Source organism: Delphinus delphis, chromosome 2 (genome assembly GCF_949987515.2).
Source record: "Delphinus delphis chromosome 2, mDelDel1.2, whole genome shotgun sequence".
Classification (NCBI taxonomy): domain Eukaryota; kingdom Metazoa; phylum Chordata; class Mammalia; order Artiodactyla; family Delphinidae; genus Delphinus; species Delphinus delphis.
In genome coordinates, this window is record NC_082684.1 from 164,180,832 (window position 1) to 164,203,681 (window position 22,850).

General features: G+C 42.1%; 1 protein-coding gene and 1 pseudogene across 2 annotated transcripts in view; one reads left to right on the plus strand and one right to left on the minus strand.

The window, feature by feature from the left end:
- NEBL (nebulette) overlaps positions 1-22,850 on the minus strand; it is a 337,204-nt gene that overhangs the window by 237,544 nt on the left and 76,810 nt on the right. The window lies entirely within an intron of this gene.
- On the plus strand, positions 7,321-8,561 carry LOC132421066 (elongation factor 1-alpha 1-like; annotated as a pseudogene).

The window sequence follows — 22,850 nt, forward strand, 5'->3', positions numbered from 1 at the left end:
TCCCTAGGGTAGAGAAACAACACTTCAAAAGAGGGCAGCAGAGGGACACTGGGCATGTCCAAGAAATGTCAAATAGTCCAATTTGGATCCTTGCCTTAGCTTATACATATAGCCAGAGATACAGTTTACTATGAACTGGTTCCCAAATCTGAGCTCTGTTAAAAGAGTCTGGATGATCCCAATAGCCTATTAACTCCCCAAGTCTGAGTTCCCAGTAAGACTCTATTAGAAATGCCTGTACTGGTAATTTATTCACAGTGTAATATGACACGAAAAGAATTTTAAAACTAGACTTGTTTCTCCAAATTTCTTCAGTAAATCAGATAGTCTTGAACATCAGTTTACTCCACTACCAAAGGGGAAGTTTCTAACTTTAAATCTATGTCTACGGGAAGATACATCAACTAACTAAAAACAGGACAAACATTTTTATAGCCATATATATATATATGGCTATAAAAGTAAAAGTTAGTTATAGTCATATATATATAACTAAAAACATTTTTAGGGCTTCCCTGGTGGCGCAGTGGTTGAGAGTCCGCCTGCGGATGCAGCGGACACAGGTTCGTGCCACGGTCCGGGAAGATCCCACATGCCGCGGAGTGGCTGGGCCCGTGCGCCATGGCCACTGAGCCTGCAGGTCCGGAGCCTGTGCTCCGCAACGGGAGAGGCCACAGCGGCATGAGGCCCGCGTACTGCAAAAAAAAAACATTTTTATAGTCAACTGCAATCAGTTTTGTATGTTTTCTCAGAAATATGACTAAGAACAGCTATTATCAAAATGAATAACATTCATTCTAGAGGCTGTGGGACCAGGCTACCAGTGCCACAGCCCATCAGCTCCTCCCATTCTGGTCAAGAGTCAGGGTTGGTCAAATACATTACACTCATATCCTTTCATTCTGCCTGTGATCCTGACAGCAGCACACTCTCTCTGCTCCAGAAGAAACACGTATGATCCATTACTGCTCTTCTAGATTTTTGGAAGATGCTTTAGCTAAACATGGCATTCAACTAGTCTATCAGATAAAGTTTCACTGCAAGTTTTAAAGTAATCAAAAATAATTTCAAACACACACAAAATGGCTTCAATCACTTATAAAGATGTGGGTTTAAAATATGGATAAAGAGAAGGGGGAAAAGCTATCTACCATAACACTTCATATTTGAGAATCTACAAGCCAAAAACTTCTCCTTTGGAAACAACAAAGCATGCATTAAGTTTTTGGGGGTTTTTTTTGGTAAGTTTTTAATTTTTTTTATTTATTTATTTTTTGCAGTACGTGAGCCTCTGCCTGCGTTAAGTTTTATAATGCTTTTTTTTTTTTTTTTTTTTTTTTTTTTTTTTAGTATTTCAGAATTTTCAGGCCATTCAGTCTCTATTTTTTTCGGCTGCATTGGGTCCTCGTTGCCGCGCACAGGCTTTCTCTAGTTGTGGTGAGCGGGGGCTACTCTTTCGTTGCGGTGCGCGGGCTTCTCATTGCAGCGGCTTCTCCTGTTGCGGAGCACCGGCTCTAGAGCGCAGGCTCAGTAGTTGTGGCGCACGGGCTTAATTGCTCTGCGGCATGTGGGATCTTCCTGGACCAGGGCTCGAACCCGTGTCCCCTGCATTGGCAGGCAGATTCTTAACCACTGGGCCACCAGGGAACCCCTATAATGCATCTTAAAGTAACTTCTTCTAAAAGAACCAACATTATTTTACGGCATGCTTATCAAATGCTACATTAAATACAAAATTATCTCAGTCCAAAACCTCAAACTAAACTTTCTTAAAACTTCACAAAGCTATTATAGTATCAGAGTTTCAGCTAAAGATTTACAATTTCGAGGAAACTTAACAACAGTTCAAACATCCTTTAAGTGATTGCCGAACTGTCAGTTGTTCTAGACCTGATTTGGTTCACTTCAGAACCAAGGATTTCCTTACCTATGTGTGTAAAACATTTGGACCAGGACTCAGATGCCCTGGGTTTTAGGCTTAGCTCCTATACTTGTACTTACAATTGGTAAGTATAGGAGACGAGCCTTAAACCCAGGACATCTGAACTTGGGCAGGTCAAAGGCACTAAGCCTTGATTTTCTTTCCCAGTCTGCCTATATGTAGAGTGTTTATGAGGATAAAATAAAAGGATATAAAAGTAATTAAATATAAAATTATGAAATATTATTATTGATATAAGTTATTATAAAGTATTTAAAAGATCACATATTGGAAGAGCTCCACTATCACGTTCTCCCATTCACCATGCTTACCAGTGACCGCCGCGCCCAGCAGTCACAGGTAAGCCGCCTCATCAGGCAGCCAGAGCACCTGCGCCTGCATCTATTGTTGCTCTTACCACACTGGATGTGTTACAAATGCTGTTTGCTGGACTGTCAGCCCCACGAGACCCTGCACTCCTCAAATTCTGCATCTCCCGTGGTGGGCACAGACAGACACTCATCTGTGGGATGTTGACAAATGCCCCAAAGGGAAAAAGTTAACGTTTGACACTAGCATAAGCAGGATACAAAATCCCAGGGTACTAAGAGGTAAGTCTCATTCCAAATTCCCTCAGACACATTCAGAGAAACTAGGGAAATACTTTCTAGTACTGAAAGGTAACTCAAATCCTTTCTGACTCCTTCAAATGGGAAAGGGGGATAAATATCCTCTTGATAAATGGAAACCTCAGAGAGTATGGGATGTATAACCTTGCTAATCTCATAGTTTCCACCAAATAATGTGCAGTCAATATTCTCAAATTAATTTCAATAGGTAGTAATGCATAATTCTCTGTGCTGGCCAAACATCTGTTCACACCAAGTTATTTTACTAAAACTGAAGTCAATTGCTGCCTGCTTTGATTAAAACTCTCCGTTGTCTCAACTTTCTTCAGTCCTCTAACATTAGGAAAATGAAAGTGAACTTGCATTGATTCAAGAAAGAAAGTATGGCTCTCTTATTGGAAACTGTGTATTTTGGAATAAAAGTGAGTCAAAGAGCAATCACATTAAGGTGATAATACCAACCTTTAGCTACAATTTTGAGTGAACAAAATAAAACTGAACACTCCTCAGACAAGCCAAACTGGGGTTTTCTTTGGAAAGTTTTAATGGAAGTCCTAGGTCACATTTTATGTTAACTCAATATACAAAAATTTGATAGAATAGCATTTGGGTATTAGGACATTAATCTGTCGTACAGCATTTGAGTCCTGCCAAATACAAATATTTCAAGTCTCCATGACATGCTCTTCACTCTACTGGGGTCTGATGCAGGGTCATCTAAAAATAGCAGTTGGAGACACAGCCAGATCTCCCAGGCAATGCTGAAGAGGCACCTCTAAATGGCAGAAATGGTAGTTTAAAGAGACAGTACAGCTTATTAAGGCCCTGAGAGTAAAGCACAGTGGGAGAGCTACCATGCCCTATGGCTCAACTCCTTGTACATACTCTGTGGTCATATCCATCTGAACTCATTCTTCGCGCACATTAGGCAGTAATCATTATTCTAAACAAAAGGGGGATTTCATACTCAACTAATGGGGTAAAATACATCACAAGACATAGAATTTTATTTTATTTATTTTTGTGTGTGTGAGTGGTACGCGGGCCTCTCACTGTTGTGGCCTCTCCCGTTGCGGAGCACAGGCTCCGGATGCGCAGGCTCAGCGGCCATGGCTCACGGGCCCAGCCGCTCCGCGGCATGTGGGATCTTCCCGGACAGGGGCACGAACCCATGTCCCCTGCATCGGCAGGCGGACTCTCAAACCACTGCGCCACCAGGGAAGCCCAAGACATAGAATTTTAAAAGGTCCCAGAGATCAACTGGAACAGCGGGTCTCCAACTTGGAAGTGCATAAGAATCACCTGGAGGGCTTGTTGACACAGCCTTCCTCTGCGTGGCTATTACATTCCACATCCTCTTGCCACCTCAAAGACATCGTTCTAGAAATTGTCCCCTTTTCTCTGTAATACTCCTCCTCTCTATTGAGTCATTCCACACTGGTATATAAGCATACTGCTACCTCTCCCACTGTTTTAAAATTTTTCCTTTGAACTCTGGTTTCTCCACTGCCACCACCCCATTCTTCTCATGCCTTATATGCAAAATGCCTCAAAAAGCTGTCTACACTTGCTTTCTCTAACTCCTCTGTTTCCATTCTCTCTTGAACTTCAATCCAATTCTCGCCCTCACCACTACACTGAAACCACTCATGGCAAGGACACCAATGACCCCCACATGGTCAAGCCAACGGTCAGTCCTCAGTCCCCATCTTGTTTGTTCCATCACCAGCATCTGACTCAGTTTATCCATCCTTCCTGTCGGAAGCACATTCTTCACCTGGCTTCCAGAATACCACACTCTCCTGGTTCTCTTACCACCTCGCTGGCTGTTATGAATTGAATTGTGTCCCCCCCAAAAAGATACGTTGAAGTCCTAACCCCCAGTACCTGAGAATGTAACCATGCTTGGAAATAGGGTCTTTGCAGATTTCCCATATATAACCAGGTTAAGGTGAGGTCATTAGGGTGGGCCTTAATCCAACTCGACTGGTGTCCTTATGAAATGGGGAAATTTGGACGCACAGAGGCACAGAGGGAAGATGAAGTGAAGATACACGGGGAGAAGATAACCATGTGACTGGAGTGACGCATCTACAAGCCACTGAATACCACGTGTTGCCAGTAAACGCCAGAAGGTAGAAGAGGCAAGGAGGAACTCCCCCACTAGAGCCATCAGAGGTAGTATGGTCCTGCTAACACCCTGAATCAGACTTCTAGCCTCCAGAACTGGGAGACAATAAACTTCTGTTGTTTGAAGCCACTCAGGTTTTGGTGCTCTGTTCTGGCAGCTGTAGGAAACTAAGACACTGGCTAACCCTCCTTAGCATGTACGGCTGGTTCTCAACTGCCTAACCTTGGGGTGGCTTAGGGCTCAGTCACTGTACTTCTTTACTTTCCTGTATATACCCACACCGACTAGATCTCGACCAGTCTCACGGCTTTAAATACCTTCTCTATGCTGACTCCAGCCCAGACTTGTCTCCTGATCTCCAGGCTCATGGATCCACCTACCTTCTTCACATATCTTGGATGTCGGGTAGACATCTCAAACCTAACCAGTCCCACACCAAACTCCTGATTCTCCCCAGAACACCCGTGCCTCCTTGGGCCTCTCCCGTTTCCGTAAATTACTACTCACTGACCAATTTCTCAGACAAAAAAAAAAAAAGGGATATTTATCTCCTTGTATTTTTTTTTAATTAATTTATTTTTATTGTTGGCTGCATTGGGTCTTTGTTGCTGCGCACGGGCTTTTCTCTTGTTGCGGCAAGCGGGGGCTACTCTTCATTGCAGTACACAGGCTTCTCATTGCAGTGGCTTCTCTTGTTGCGGAGCACAGGCTCTAGGCATGCAGACTTCAGTAGTTGTGGCATGTGGGCTCAGTAGTTGTGGCACGTGCGCTCAGTAGTTGTGGTGCATGGGCTTCATTGCTCCGCGGCACGTGGGATCTTCCCGGACCAAGGCTCGAACCCATGTCCCCTGCATTGGTAGGCAGATTCTTAACCACTGCGCCACCAGGGAAGCCCTATCTCCTTGTATTTTCTATAACCCACACCCCAAAGGTAAATCCTGGTGGCTCCACCTCCAAAATATATTCTGAACGTGACCCCTTCCGATCTCTTCCACTATCACTACCATGGCACAAACCCCATCGTTTCCCACCTGGATAACTGCCCCTGACACCTGATGGGGCTCCCTGCATCCACCCCTGCCTCCTACAGTCTATTCTCAACAGAGCGACCAGACAGGACTTGTAAAACATAAATCAGACACCATCACTCTTTTCTTCTCGGTTAGTGGAAGTCAAAATTCTTAAAATCTTCTAAAAGAATTTTGTTTCCTGCTTCTTGCAAGCCCCACCTCCTTTGCCCTGTACTCTCTCCATTCATTGTTCTTACTTTTTCCAACACACCACCGTGCTTCCACCTCCTATCTTTATACTTGCTCTTTCCCCAAACATCACAGCTCCCTCTCTCACTTCCATCAGGTCTGCTCAAATATCCCCTCATTGGAGACCATCTCTGATTATCCAGCATAAAATAGGAACCCACCCCTCACCCCAGCATTCTCTTTCCCTGCATTACTGTTTCCACAGCATCAAGCACCAAGTGATTTGTGAGCTATTAACCATTTTTTTAAATCTGTGTCCTTTCACTAGAATGAAGTTGCATGAGAGCAAGGGAACTGCTATATCCCCAGCTCCTAAACTGGGCCTTGTACTTGGTAGGCACTTAATACACGTGTTTTGAGTGAATGAAGAAATTTAAAAAAGGAGGTAGAAATCCCTAACATGAGGTGACATTTGTTTTTACGTAAATAGCTTTTTCACAAGTTCATCTACCTACATTTCTCCAAAGTTGGCACAAGCACAGCCCAGTCTCAGCCTTGCAAACATTGTGGCCATAAAAAAATAATAAAATAATCAGAGATCCTAGGAAGAAGTAAAACTCTTCAGATTTACCCCCCAGAAAGTATGCTAATATCATTCTTCCTTTAAATGATGTTTTTGCCCCTAAAGATGGGTGCGTCCTCCTCGGCCTCACAGTCCCTCGGGATTGAGCCACCTACTTGGCATCAGCTTCTCCTCTGCAGAAGTTGTACCTGGGTCGGCTCTACAGATAATAATCTGTAAATTATCACAGTTTACGTGCACCTAAGTTACAGACGCAATCACATAGCCATATGAATCAAGTGTCTGCTTCTGCAGGATGAAATGACCATCCCAAAATGTACTTTCCCAACATGCAAAATGCAAGCCCAATGAAAAGAGCCAAGATGTAAAATGAGAATACTGAAGCAGTCAGTGATGAAGATGCGGATCGCGTTCTCTATGTACACAGCAGCTGCATCATTTGTGAGGTTTAATTTTATCAGACTGACTTCTATTTCATGTGCCAAGTTTTTTTTCCACTAGGATTTCAGCAGGTGCGATGTGACAAATCAATACAGCTAAATTCTTAGCCTCTGAACTAAGAAAACGCTCTATCACAACGTGTTAGGGTGAAAGACAGAAAAAGTTGGGGGAGGGGAAGCAAGAAAAGGCAATAAAGAGAAAGAAATGAGATTTTGAAAGGAATCTGGCTTTTTCGCAACAGGCTTGCCGCCAGGACACAGGTGTCAGGAAAACCACTGCTGAACCTAAGCAAAAATGGGAAAGGAGACATCAACATCGTTGTCATCGGACACGTAGATTCGGGGAAGTCTACCACTCCTGGCCATCTGATCTACAAATGTGGTGGGATTGATAAGAGAACCATTGAAAAGTTAGAGAAGGAGGCTACCGAGATGGGAAAGGGCTCCTTCAAGTATGCCTGGGTCTTGGAAAAACTGAAAGCTGAACTCGAGCGTGGTATCACCACTGATATCTCCCTATGGAAATTCGAGACCAGCAAGGACTATGTGACCACCACTGATGCCCCAGGACACAGAGGCTTCATCAAAAACATGATGACAGGCACATCCCGGGCTGACCGTGCTGTCCTGATGGTTGCTGCTGGCGTTGGTGAATTTGAAGCAGGTATTTCTGAGAATGGGCAGACCCGTGAGCATGCCCTTCTGGCCTACACTCTGGGTGTGAAACAACTGATTCTTGGAGTCAACAAAATGGATTCCACCGAGCCACCCTACAGCCGGAAGAGACACGAGGAAACTGTTAAGGAAGTCAGCACCTCCATTCAGAAAACTGGCTACGACCCCGACACAGCAGCTTTTGTGCCTGTTTCTGGCCGGAATGGTGAAAACATGCTGGAGCCAAGAGCTAACATGCCGTGGTTCAAGGGACGGAGAGTCACCCGTAAGGGTGGCAGTGCCAGTGGAACCGCACTGCCTGAAGCTCTGGATGGCGTCCTGCCACCAACTCGCTCAACTGACAAGCCCTTGCGTTTGCCCCTCCAGGACGTCTACAAAATTGGTGGTATTGGTACTGTCCCTGTGGGTCGAGTGGAGACTGGTGTTCTCAAACCTGGCATGGTGGTCACCTTTGCTCCAGTCAACTGAAGTCTGTTGAAACGCACCAGGAAGCTTTGAGTGAAGCCCTTCCTGGGGACAACGTGGGCTTCCATGTCAAGAACGTGTCTGTCAAAGATGTTCGTCGTGGCAATGTGGCTGGTGAGAGCAAAAATGACCCACCGATGGAAGCAGCTGGCTTCACAGCTCAGGTGGTTATCTTGAACCATCCAGGCCAAAGCAGTGCTGGCTATGCACCTGTGCCGGATTGTCACACAGCTCACGCTGCTTGCAAGTTTGCTGAGCTGAAGAGGATTGATCATTGTTCTGGGAAAAAGCTGGAAGATGAGCCCAAATTCTTGAAATCTGGTGATGCTGCCATCGTTGATACGGTTCCTGGCAAACCCATGTGTGCTGAGAGCTTCTCTGACTATCCTCCTCTGGGCCGCTTTGCTGTTCCTGACATGAGACAGACGGTTGCTGTGAGTGTCATCAAAGCAGTGGACAAGGCAGCTGGAGCTGGCAAGGTCACCAAGTCTGCCCAGAAAGCTCAGAAGGCTAAATGAATATTATCCCCAACACCTGTCACCTCAGTCTTAATCAGTGGTGGAAGATTGGTCTCAGAACTGTTTGTCTCAATTGACCATTTAAGTTTAATAGCAAAAGACTGGTTAATGATAACACTGCATCGTAAAACCTTCAGAAGGAAAGGAGAATGTGTTGTGGACCATTTGTTTTGTGTGTGGCAGTTTTAAGTTATTAGTTTTTAAACTCAGTACTTTGCAATAGAAACAACTTGACCAAAAATCTGTCACAGAATTTGAGACTCATTAAAAAAGTTTAATGAGGGGGAAAAAAAAAAGGAATCTGTTAGGTATGCCCAGGAGTGCTATTAGAAATTTTGTTCCTTTGTTTCCATATCTGAAGGATTTAGATATGTGTCTTATCTGGCCAACCCCTAAATCCCCCACTGGTCTAGTTATTACTGCTACACACAACAGAAGTAGGACTTGAAATGGGATCTCAGGAAGGTCATCAATTTTTTTTAACGTATTGAGTATCTGAGAAGAGTGTACACCTAAAGAGCACAAAGAAGGGAGGGGTGGCCAAGCTGCGGTCAAGAAGATGAATCTACAAGAATGATTTTGCTGCAAAGGAGAACCAAAAGTGGAAGTTGAGTATATAAAAGATAAAGCATTAGAAATAAAGGTTGCACAAAAGGCCACAGGTATATGAAAGCCAGAGTGATTTCAGCTTGGGGACACTTGGGACATTACAATATATGCCCAATTGCTCCAGGGGCTGAAGGACATAGCAAAAGCCCTGGTGTTTAAAAGAGACGCTCAACCACACACGCAGTTACGATCTTGTTCCCTTATACCTTCCACCTTATTTCTAACCTCCTCGGGTGTCCACCCTTGCACACGTCACATGCATGGCCCTGCTCCTACATCGCTCCCCATGTGCTATCAAGGACACAGGCTGTGGCTTCCGTCCTGCATGGTACCTAATGCTCTAAGTTCGCAATTAATATCAAACCACTAATAGTTATTAGAGACCTAATATTTTAGACTAACATTAGAATTACATTTAATTAAATTTAATAAATAAATTGTAATGAGTAACTGGAGCTGGAATGTCTCTTTAATGAAATCCATGGAAACATGACTGAGATTATCAAGGTTTTCTATTCAAACTTTTAGAATCAATGTTGGTTATATTTTCCTTCTGATTCCCACTGTAGAACAGAGATGTTTTTTTGATTTTAATTTTTATTGGAGTATAGTTGCTTTACAATATTGTGTTAGTTTATACTGTACAGCAAAGTGAATCAGCTACGTGTACACACATATCCCCTTTTCTGGATTTCCTTCTCATTTAGATCACCACAGAGCACTGAGTAGAGTTCCCTGTGCTATACAGTAGGTTCTCATTAGTTATCTATTTTATACATAGTATCAATAGTGTATAGATGTTAATCCCAATCTCCCAATTCATCCCACCACCTCCCTTTCCCCCTTGTTATCCATATGTTTGTTCTCTGTTTGTTCTCTACGTCTGTGTCTCTACAGAAATGCTTTTAAATATCTCTGGAGTTACAGTTTTTTTTTTTCACTTGGGATTTTTGTTTTATTTTGTTTTGCTTTGTTGTTTAAAAACCACAGCAATGATGAAGGCTTAAAATAGAAAACTAGTACCTATTTAAATATATAGTAGAGGTCAAAAAACAATCTGAATTCAAATGAGATTTCTAAAAACACATACATATTTCCTTTCTGATTTCTACAGATTGTTCACTCCTTAAAAACTTTTATGCTATTTTGGGATTTTTACTGCAAAGCCAAGATAAGCCCTGATTTTTATCTGTTGAGGGTGTTTCCTACTCAGAAAAACAATCCAGGTCAACCACCACAATAATCATAAACACAATGGCCAAGGATACAGAAAAAGAAAATTCATGAGTTCACATCCAGCACATAGGGATCTGACTCAACTTTAAGAAAAAATTAATAATACACACAATCCCCTTCAGTTTTATTGACCATTTAAGGCAACTGAAAGTTTTTATTAACTTTTACTAATTAAATTATTCTGCTTCTTTATTTGTTAATGAAGTTTTTAAAGTAATGATTTTAGGAGATGCATTTCTAATTACTATTTCTAAAAATATGGCAAACCATGTTCTTACCACATCAAAATTAAGCCATTACTTATAAATGCCCATAATTAGAAATGCAGTATAAATTCTGTTCTAACAAACCAAGCCACTGTGTCTTAAAGATAGGATAATTAGCACAGATACTATTAAATGGGTGCTATGGTGATAGGTGCCGCAGAGATGTACAGACAGACGGGGTGAGGGGAAAAAGCAGCCCGAAAAAGGAAATTGATTTGTGCAAGCAGAAGAAAAAAAATCTTGAGAATGAGATAGGCAACTGGAGGGAAGAAACAAATCAGCAGAGGGGCTTTTTAACTGATATTAGCAAGGTGTGTTGTAACAAATATTCAGTACAGGTAGTTCTCCCTGTATATCGAGTCTGCCCAATAATGAGTCACTGAAAGGGTTTATTCCTGGATGGCACTGAACTATACACGGAAGCGCCTTTAAGGAACAGGGAGAAACCTCACTTTGAGTGAAGAGAAAAATCTGACCACAGCATACACTTTAGTTTCAGAGGAACACAGAATCCTTTCCAGTCTGTTTTATATTTACATCGTGAAATAGATCACAATTTTCTGCTTAACACACTCTAACATACAAATGAATAAAAGTGCTATTTTGTTTTCTTCAAACTTGGCAATAATTCGGGAGGATTTGAGATGATTTTTTTAAAGCTTGTGTTAGAGGACAAAAAATTAGGTACACAGCCTCAACCTCATAAAAAGCTGGGATTATATGACTGTTTTTCCACACACAGTACCTAAAATGAGTTAAGTACTTAGCAGGTGTTCAGAAAGTATTTGTTTAAGAAGAAAGAAAGATGGGAAGGACCGAAGTGTTTCCTTTTGAATTGTAGGCAGAAACTGTTCTAAAACATGTTCATGTCTTAACTCATGTTTCTTATTGCAAAGGCAGCCCCATCAATCACTAATGTCTTCACTCAAATCCAATGGCATTTACTGAGCAGCTACTATGTATGAGGATTGCCCCTTTTGCGTCTGTCACTCAGGATTAGTCTTTAATCCTGCAGCTGCAAAGCCCCAGGGGCCGTAAGCAGATGGGACTAGTAATAGGATTTCATTCGACCCAGTAACACTTTCACTCCATCTGGCACGTTATTCCTGGAACAGTCACTGGAAAAGAAATTGCACTAGGTAAAAACATTAACAAAGCCGGGGTGATGGGTTTCAGTCGAAACTGCATGTGACAAGTTGCTCTTCTGGTCTTACCATCGGCAGCTGCACACCTTTCTTCCACCCGGTTCCGTGTTAGCCTTCCTCTCTGTCCTTCCACACCTGCATCCTCAATTCATCCTCCTCTTAGACTAATAGTTCTGCCAACTCAAGATCCATCAGTCTCTCCACATCAGCATTAAGCTGTATGGAAAATGAGAGAGTGAAGAACAATCTTCCTAAGACTTTGGTCACTTCCCTCCATTCTCATAGGCTTGGATAACTCTATTTAAAGTCCACTCGGCTTCTCCTCCCTGCCTTGTAAGAAGTGTACACTTCTTAAAGATGCCAAATTTCTTTTTCCCCAGACTTTTACCCACCAGACATATATGTTGCAGTTGCTGGAAAAAATATTATTAAATGAGAACTTTTTCATGAAAAGAGTAATCATCACCTAGATAAATGAATAAATTTGCTACTACTGCATTTCTTATAAAGATGATAGCAACTCAATGTTGATCAAACTTATTCTTGCTAATGCTTATAAACAAAAATAAAGGTTAAGAACTAACAAAATTTAGTGATTAAAAGAGATCGATTTAAAGTAGAAAAAACAGGAAATAGAACAATATACACTTTTTCTAAGACAAATCTGTTTAAGACATTTAGCTAAAGGAAAATGACACTGATCCAGAAATGTCAATGGCTAGTAGAGAATCACTAATAAAGAAGTTTTATTTTAAGCCTCTGAATTTCCTCTAAAAAGCCAAGATTTTAATATTCTTGGCTTGGACTTACTGTACTAAAAACACAGTAACACAAGGGAGAACAATGAGACATTCCTTAAGAGTTCATTTACTAGGTCAAGTGTGCGTTAGAATCTTAATTCTGATCTACAAAATCATTATTCTCTTACAGGTTAACTGAATATTTATATCCATGGACTATTTTAGGACACTTCAGAATTATTGTCATCATGCCCCATTTGCTCCATCTTTAGAATATTTAGAACACACACCAAAAAAGTTTAAAGGCCTATGTTTCTGAAATAATTTCACTTTACTTTTGAAATTGAACACATAAATGTCTGAGAGCGCTATTTTTTAAATTCACTTTCATGACAAACTCTTTATTGAGCCTCAAACTGTAATTCATGAGAAACTTGAGAAACTTCTAAAGATGAATTACATGTCCAACAATTGCCATGAAATTGGAGACACAGAGTTTCCTCCAATAATGAGCACCTGTAAGGTTTCTTTATATTATAAAAAAGAAGGAACAGGAGGAAGCGGGGAGAGAAGTGTACAATGAAGAGAAATAGGTGTGTGTAGCCAAGAGACAAGACGGAATTTGAAAGAGCCACGAGACCGTGGCTTAGAAAGATTAAATTTACTCCGCGTGACTCCAAAAGGCAGAAAAGGGACCATGAGCACAAAGTCAAGAGAGGAGAGGGGAAACTCTCAACTTACTGTGGTAAAGAAGAACTTCCTATTAAAATGGTATACACGCACTTACGGAGTAACAAACTTAAGATCTTCAAAGGAATTCAAGTAGAAGCTGAAAGACTACTTAGCACGGACACCGAAATTGTGAATTTCTCTACTGGGTGGGAAACAAGGCTAGGAGGCCAGCTCCGTGATTCTCCACTTTACGTGTGTGTAGTCACATGTGTTGAACCCTTCTATAAGGTCAAAGAAGTGTAGGTGAGCACCTTTAAATAAATGCATTATAATTTACATGTCCGGGACGAACGTCTGCATTTCGGTGTTCAGCATCCATGTTCCTCCTCTGGTAGCATCAACTTGCTCTTCCCTTTGGAATGACCCAGTCCCTCTGGTCTGAGTGTGGTTGCTCGAAGCCCCACCTCTTCAGTTTGTCTCGTCCTCCTGGCCACAGAGATGGGCATGTGACTAAAATCAGACCCAGGCAAATAATCTTGAAGTTTTCATTCAAACTAATGGGGAAGGAAAACTCTTTCTGCGGAGCTGGCTAGGATATAAGGCTGAAGCTTGCTTAAAAGCTATCTTGCCATCATCATAAGGAAAGAGGCTACCCGGAAAAGAGTTAGGAGAGAAAAGAGCTGAAACCTGATGATAACCCCAGGACCCACCGACACCTGGGCTTTTCAGCCATCAGCGAGCAAAGCAGTACATCCTCTCTTCTGCTTTAGGCTAGTTTGCGTTGCCTTTCTGTCACTTGCAGCCAAAAAGTCCTAACCAATGTCAAAGGAGGAAATAATGAGAAAGGGAGCTTGAATGTCTAAATACTGGCTAATAATTTAATTCTGTAAGTTTCGACCTTTACAACCTAAAATACTTAGGGTACCTCCTGGTACCGTTGGAACTTTCTCATCTTCTTCATCATGACTATTTTCCAATTCATATGGAACCAGCTTTTCTCCCAGCTTTCTGCCTTGGTATCCCTTAACCTCTCAAGAGGTTCTGTATTGGTTTCTCAATCTCCCAAGAAAGAAATGACATGGGGCACTTCCGAGCGTCATCAGCTGTCCTGTTCACACAAAACAGCCAACTCTCCCCTGTGGCATCAGGCTCACGCAAACCAACTGGAAATTTTCCCTCTAAGTGAACAGACTGTTTCAAAAAACACAGGATTCCAGAAATAGTTTGTCAAGCTGTCCAGGTTTGCTGTTATGAAACCAGTGCCCAGGCCAAAAGAATTAATCTCTTTTCTCCCTGAATCAGAATTTTCTCAATGAGCCTTAGGCCAATTAACCAGGGAGGGCATCGAGAATCTCATCACTCCACACTTACGTCTTCTGCTTTTCTGAGCATTTCTAATCTTTCTTTACATTTTCTAAACAAACTAAGAAATGCTTGATTTTACACATTTTAATACAACCTGGCATGGGTCACTGGTCATCATAATTGTTTCTACCCCTCTATAGAACAAAATAACGTACAAAGAGATTAAAATGCACATACATGTATTCCTGTCTGATGATTATCTAATAATATTAATCACACCACCAATTTTTACAAAAGACATAAACAAGTTTTCTGGAAGAATACGTCTTAACGCCATTTTCCCCTGTTAGTGCAAGTCACGTAAATATCCCCTACCACGTACTTGTGGCAGCTTAGCCGAAACGCAGGCCCTCATAATAGAAATGAAGCATCGGATTTGCTGCACACAGTGCCACGTCCACACAAAGCCTCACACTTCGGACAGGAAGGGAAGAATAATACTGTATCCACTGGTAGCTGCAGGGGGACTTTTCGGGAGACAAAATGGCATTACTTGAGTTGGAATTTGGCCAGGACACTGGGGCTAAATACCCGGACTCTTGTGAAAAGTGCCCTGGGACTGTTAATGCCCTCCAGTCATCAGGACCTCAGTTTTGTGTCTTCTATGAAAAGAAAAGCTGATTAGATCATTTAAGTAAATCTCTCCGTGGGCTTCTTTAGCTTCTGATTATCTAGGTATGCTTTAATCACCGTCAAGACTGCCCTGGTGAAAATTAATGACAGATTAATGTGAGACACTCCAAAAGATATCAAACCACCAAACTATATACCTCGACAATAGATCACATATATATTTTTCATTTGTTCCCCAGGGGATTAATTTAGAGACCCAGCGATTCCCACTTGGACTAAATCATGTTGTTTTAAAGAGTACACAATATCCCAATTACCCTGTTACCCTTATCTTTATGAGTCTCCAAAGGAGGGACAGCCTAAGTGGGGTGATTAGATTTAATACCACAGCCCTGATCCAAGGTCCTGTTTCAACAGACACTCTTTTTTTTTTCCCTAACAATTACTCTGAACATTAAATCTTCTATGTTATTTACTAAAACACCATAATAAGACTTTAAACACAATTATTCATTTCCTTTGCCATAGAGAAATCTAGGCTCTATTCAAATTCCTTAAGGGAATAAGAAGAAACTGAAAATCTCATTTTAGGTGGTAATAATATTCATAAATATTTCATACTGGCATGCATGTATAAGAAGGGAAACATTTCTTGTATTACGTGAACAAATGCTCTTTAAATACAGGACTGGGGGGAGGACCCTTGAAAATATTAGCAAATGAGTTCTTCCTCCCCCTCTTCATCACTAGTGTCTACTAAAACCCCAAAATGAAACGAATTCATGAATTTCTTCCCCTTTTTTCCCTAAATCTTTATTTTTACCAACACACTCATTCGTCTGCCTGAGTGAGTTGTTTTTGTCCTTCCCAGCCTTGACAGAAGGATGTTTTAAGGTTTTCTTTGGCCCACAGGGCAGCTTTGCTGACTCTTGGTTTCCTCATCTGTAAAAATGGGACAGCTCGAAGAGATCAGTGGTTCTGAACCCAGGCTGTGCATTCAAATCACCTAGGATGCTTTCAAAATTTTAAAAAAAAAAAAATTTTTTTAATCCCTTAACCCAGCCCCCTGAGATTCTGATTTGGTTGTTTTAGGTTTAGGGATCCAGCATCTATGCTTTTTAAAAGTTCTCCATAATGTGCAGCCAGAGCTAAAAAAAAAAAAAAAAATGACTGAATTAGTGTCTCCAGGTTTCTTTCAGTCCTAAAGCTCTCCGTGTCCATCTATTCATATAAGGACCACTTAGCTAACATGTCCAACACACGGAATGGGTTGGTTTCCTAGGGCTGCCACAACAAATTACCACAAACCTGGAGGCTTAAAACAACAGACATATATTCTCCCACAGTTCTGGAGGCCTGGAGTCTGAAATCAAGATTTTGGCAGGGTTGGTTCTTCCAGGAGGTTCTGAGGGAGAATCCGTTCCATGACTCTCCCCGCATCTGGCGACTGCCAGGCCATCCTTGGCGTTCCTTGTCTTCTGGAGGCATCACTCCACTCTCAGCCTCCATCTTCACATGGCCCTCCCCTCTTAGGCCCTGTGTGTCTTCTCCTTTTCTTTCTCTCATAAGGACATTTGTCATTGGATTTAGGGCCGACCCTAATCCAGGACAATCTCATCTGGAGAGCTGCACCTTCATTGCATCTGCAAAGACCACTATTCCAAAGAGGATCACATGCCGAGACTCTGGTCGGACATATCTTTCGGGGCCACCATTCAACCCACTCCCCTGGAGGTGCCACTTTTATCAGAAGCCAATAACAGAATCCTCTGAAACAGGTGCTGGGACCACTGAAAGGTACACTGCACAGAGGAGACGGGCCACGGGGCTTTTGGCTGCCATCACAGGGAGAACAAGGGACAGAAGGAGGAGAACACGAAGGGTGCAGCAAGGTGGCTCTGGGCCAACTCCCACCAGCAGCTCGGGACTCAGCTGTCAGGTCAATTCTGCTCTAGTTAGAGACAAAATGAGCCGGCACCTCCGCTATGCTGGGACAAAGCAGTGCGTGCTGCGTGGCCTCATAAAGAGGGACCGCAGAGCTGGAAAGGCCTTCCGCGCGCGCTCAAGAGGCTGTGCATTCCTCAACCCTGGAAAAGGGCCCTCGTTTATGATGTTCAATAATCTCACTACTTTCTTTCTCCTACTATCCCCCCCCTGCAAACAAATCCTCAGACCCAATGGATTTCCATGAATCCTGTTACACATAGCAAGGAGGAAAAGAGACGATGATGCTATAAAATGCCTACTACAACTATAACCTTGTTTTCATGCCAATTCGTGTTATTGCCGTCCTTCAAAGCTATGCTCAAAAATCCTTGCCCCGGGGGCTTCTCTGGTGGCACAGTGGTTGAGAGTCCGCCTGCCGATGCAGAGGACACGGCTTTGTGCCCCGGTCCGGGAAGATCCCACATGCCGCGGAGCGGCTGGGCCCGTGAGCCATGGCCGCTGAGCCTGTGCGTCCAGAGCCTGTGCTCCGCAACAGGAGAGGCCACAACAATGAGAGGCCCGCGTACTGCAAAAAAAAAAAAAAAAAACCCTTGCCCTTTCACGGTTTCTCCCCACCCCCAGGCCTATGGACCATCCCAGTTCATCCTTTAGCATAAACATGCATCATTTTAAGTGTGTCTGCTTGTACTTATAAATATGTTTACTCCACACCTCCTATGCCTGTTTAGACCCAGGCCCAGTGAGGTTGATGGCTCATCACAGGCAGAGATCCTGCCATCGGCTTCTGTGGGATTCCTTTAGGACTATCACCCAAAAAAGAAGAAGAAAAAAGAAAATAAGATAAAAGAAATGTTTCTCTGTTCTGAAATAAGAGTGGCATACCCACTCTCGAAATACAATGATAACATTTTGAATTACAAACCCATGAAGGGATCTAGCAACGAATACTTACATAAATAAATGCTAAGGGGAAAACACCTCTGGAACACCCACCCATTTCCTCATTTCTTTAAAATGGTTGGAGACTAACTGGGCTGTGTCACTGGCTGATAACAGGTGAGCTGTAAACGGAGAGCTTGTTTTTCTTCTTCAATCCCCTGAAGTAACAAGACCTAAGAACAGCTCCGTCGTTAACTTGATTAACTGGGTCTCACACGGTTACATCAGTGATCTGTGATGTTACACCAAACGGCAATGATTTCACATAACCAACCTATCACACTGAGGAGAAGAGGTGGCAGGAGCTGTTTTACACTTGCAAACCCAGCCCTTCCCATGATGTGGCTGCCCCAAAGTGACAGATTCTGCCCCCGCTCTCTAGCATGGACTGCCTGTCCAGAGGGTAACCTTCATTTTCTTCGAACCTTAGCTTTCAGCAGTTGTCTACTGAGTTACATCACTCGAATGGTAGATTTTCTCAGCCCAGGGTATCATCCACTTAAATCATCAATCCACTTAATACAGCCACCCTAAGAAAATATCTGCAAATCCTTTATCTGATAAGGGATGGGTATCCAGAATACACAAGGAACTCCTACAACTCAGCAACAAAATAACAAACAACCCAATTTTAAAATAAGCAAAGGCCTTGAACGGACGTTTCTCCAAAGGAAATCTACAAATGGCCACTAGTCACATGAAAGGATGCTCAACATCACTAATCATTAGAGAAATGCAAACCAAAACCACAATGAGATACCACTTCACACACATTAAGGTGGCTATTATAAAAAAAGAATACTAACAAGTGTTGGCAAGGATGTGGAGAAATTGGAACCCTTGTTCATTGCAGGCGTGTAAAATGGTGTAGCCGCTGTGGAAAACGGTATGGTAGTTTCTAAAAAAATTAAACATAGAATTACCATATGACCTAGCAACTCCACTTCTGGGTATATACCTAAAAGAACTGAAAGCAGGAACTCCAACAGGAATTTGTGCATCCATGGTCATAGCAGCATTACTCACCACAGCCAAAAAGAGGAAGTAACCCAAGTGCCCACTGATGGGTGAATAAATAAACAAAATGTGATATATACATACAATGGAATACTATTCAGCCTTAAAGAGGAAGGAAGTTCTGACACATGCTAAAACACATGAATCTTGAAGACATCATGCTAAGCGATTTAAGCCAGTCACAAAAGGACAAATACGGTATGATCCCATGTATATGAGGTACCTACAGTGATCAGTTCATAAAGATAGAAAGTGGAATGGTGGGGCTTCCCTGGTGGCGCAGTGGTTGGGAGTCCGCCTGCCGATGCAGGGGACATGGGTTCGTGCCCCGGTCCGGGAAGATCCCACATGCCGCAGTGGCTGGGCCCGTGAGCCATGGCCGATGAGCCTGCGCTCCACAACGGGAGAGGTCACAACAGCGAGAGGCCCGCGTACCGCAAAAAAAAAAAAAAAAAAGAAAGTGGAATGGTGGTTGCCAGTGGCCAGGAGGAGAGGAGAATGGGGAGTTATTGTTTAATGGGTACAGAGTTTCAGTTTGGGAAGATTAAAAAGTTCTAGAGATGGATGGTGGTGATGACTGCACAACAATGTGAACGTACTTAATGCCACAGAACTGAACACTTGAAGACGGTTTACATAGTAAATTTAAATCATATTTTAATCATAATAAAAATAATATATTAAAATAATAGCCATCCAAATCCAAAAATTATCTACATTATAATACTTATTTTTAAATTAAGGTTGTTAGAGTCTATCTTGCTTTTTGGTCTGAGCAGTACTGAAAAATCATGCTTCATCTACCTTTCTTTTTAAAAAAAAAATGAGGAAAAAGAAATAAAAGCTTCTTACCTCACTTATCCCCTTCGTATTTGCTGCACAGTAAGGTAAGTTTTAAATTACTTTTGAGAGTAAAAATAAAACCATGGTCTTTTTCATAGTTAGAATTCATCCGATGTTCTGTTGGTTCCACTCACCCTCCTGGTGTTCTGTGCCTCACTTCCATCTCGTTCAGAAATTCCCTAGCACCCGTCCGTCCCACCCAATACACCCAGAAGGTAGGAGGAAATCTCTCTCCTCTGGGGTTAATGCCTCTCGGGCACAACAGGATTGATAAAGCTTTTAGCAGCCCAACACCATTCATGACCACAAGAAAGTGCTTTAGCGCTTAGGAAAGCAATACCACAAAGAGCCAAACGATCGAGTAAAATGAATACTGCAGACACTGACTCTAGAATTCTGGCTCTCACCACAGTCACTATTCTGAAACTCAGGAATGAAGGGGAAGGTGGATATAGATAATGTGTTCTACAGGTGAGAAAAAAGACAAGCAATGGGGAAAGCAACAATTGAGGCTGGAAGTTCATCTCACCTTTTGCATCTAAAAGTAGACCTAAAAGTGAAAACAGCAGCATAAGTACAAATATATTCTTGTCTTAATGACAGAAGAATGGACACGGATGAAGTAGACGTCTGCATATCTTGAAAATCTTAACATCCTGTGTTACTTACAAAACGTTTGAACAAGTAAAATGTATTTTTTTTAATAATAAATTTTCCAAATTACCATGGTGAGCACTTTTACAATCAGAAAAACAAATCCTCGATATAAAAACTGAAAATATCACCGAGTATAATAAATGTTTTCCTTTCCTAAATATAGTCCTTTTTATTGTCTATACTGTTTAGAATTGTCTAGAATATATATCATCCTGGACCTTCATTCCTGGTCGATGCACCTCGAAATACTTCTCAAATCCCAGCACACAGCCCCATGCTGCTGTTTTTACAAATGACCTGTATACACATACGCAGAGGTATCTACCTCCATGACATGCTCAGTTGGGCAGGTCTTCAACAGTTTTGATTTCTTAATAAAGAAGAATCATCTATCTATACTTTGCCACATGTCAGAGGAAGGTTCATTTCCCAGATCATTCTCTCTCTATCCAGCCAAGGAAAATATCCTTGATTTTTAGAAAAAGAAAGAGACAGAGACAGACACTTGGCCAATGCCCTGGAAGAAGTTGCTGTCTTAGTGTTTCCACTTGCTGATTACCCTGGTGCCACTTGGTGGCACTGTTGATTCCAGTTTGCTCCCTGATCCAGGGGACGGGTGTATCAATTGATCCAACCATAAGAAGCACGTGTGACTCTGGCTGACAGCCTTAATAGAAACATCAGAATGTCTGTATTCCTATCTCCCAAATATAAATGGTAAATCTTATAGTAAATGCCCTTCTCTTAGAACCTTCCCTTGCTTTTCTATCTAGAAATCCAACCTTCCCATGAAGGTGCCTATCAGCCTGCCTCCGTGAAACCTTCCCTATAAACTCTGCCCGGAGTCTCCCATAGGGCATGGCAATCTGGGAAAGTTATCGTGGGCACCGCCCTGGTAGAGAGACAAGTGGGCAGGGACTGGGAAAGAAAACGAGTTGGTGAAAAGGAAGCAGTGCCACCATCTTGAGTTTTTTTTAATACAATATAAAACACAGGGAAAACAACACTTTGATAGACTTTCATTTATGTGATTTATTTGGTGGGTGCTTTCACTAAGCCTCCCAATACACCTGTGTGACCATCCTATTCTAGAGACAGGAAAGGGGTTAAATAACCTGCTCGAGGGCAGGCACACGGAATTTGTGAGTTGAAGACTGGAACCTCATCCTTTTCTCCAAGCCCCAACCCCACATTGCCTTGACATAACAGGGGCTCTGAAAGAGCTCCCGGGGTAAATACACACAGAGGCCCAGCAACCTCTAACCCAAACCTAAAGACTGAAGAGGGGCAATGACCCCTCATGAAGGTCTGTGGCTCCTATCTTCATTTACCCACTCCCCATGCACCCCACAAACACATAATCACACATATTGAGCTGCATATTCCTCTATTTGTTCAACTTTGTTTTCTTCCTTCAAGATTGCCAAAGTTGTTAATTTTTTAAATATTTCAGTCATACAAACATTTGGAGGAACCAACAGACACTGACATACATGATCATTGTTTTGTTCTCTGAACCCCTCGGGGAAGCTCTGCCTCTGTTCTACGTTGATCTTTCCTCTTTTGTATAATAAGGGGACGTGACAGAGCCTTGGGCAATGACAAGATAGAACGCTCAGGGGAGGAGCAGAATATGGATATTTTATATCAATAATTATTATATTATTGCTTTGAACAACATGTATTACGTTCTTTAGTGGTGAGAATAGCATTATATGATGTTGCAGCTAGTAGCTCTGATCACAAATCACCATCAGTGAAGGATAAAACACAGGGAGATATTTCTGGTGGCTGTGATCTTACTCTCAGCATTTAGTTTATGATGCATATAAAATATGACTGACTATAAAAGAGTGATGCTAATCTTTTAACAAACACCACAACTTATATGGACAAAAAAGAATGTCATCACCTTCTAACTGGGTGCTTTGGAACATTATATACATATTCTTGAGGCTGCTCAAAACTCAGTGAAAATTCCTCTTTTGCTATTATATTCAGTGCCTGAGACATATACTTTTGATTCTTCTCAACTGTGGTAAATATTCATACTTTGAGGGTGGATTTCATTTTCGGAAACAGCTGAGTCATCTGGAACTAAATCTGATACATAAGCTGGAGAAAACTGAACCAAAAATAAGATTCATTCATTGAATTATTCAACAATTATTGCGTTGGACACTATGCCACGTGAAGACAGCCTCAGCTCTTAAGGGGCTCACGGTGGAAATAATACCACTTTCCCAAAGATGTTTGAGTAGCTCTGGTTGCTTTTAAGGA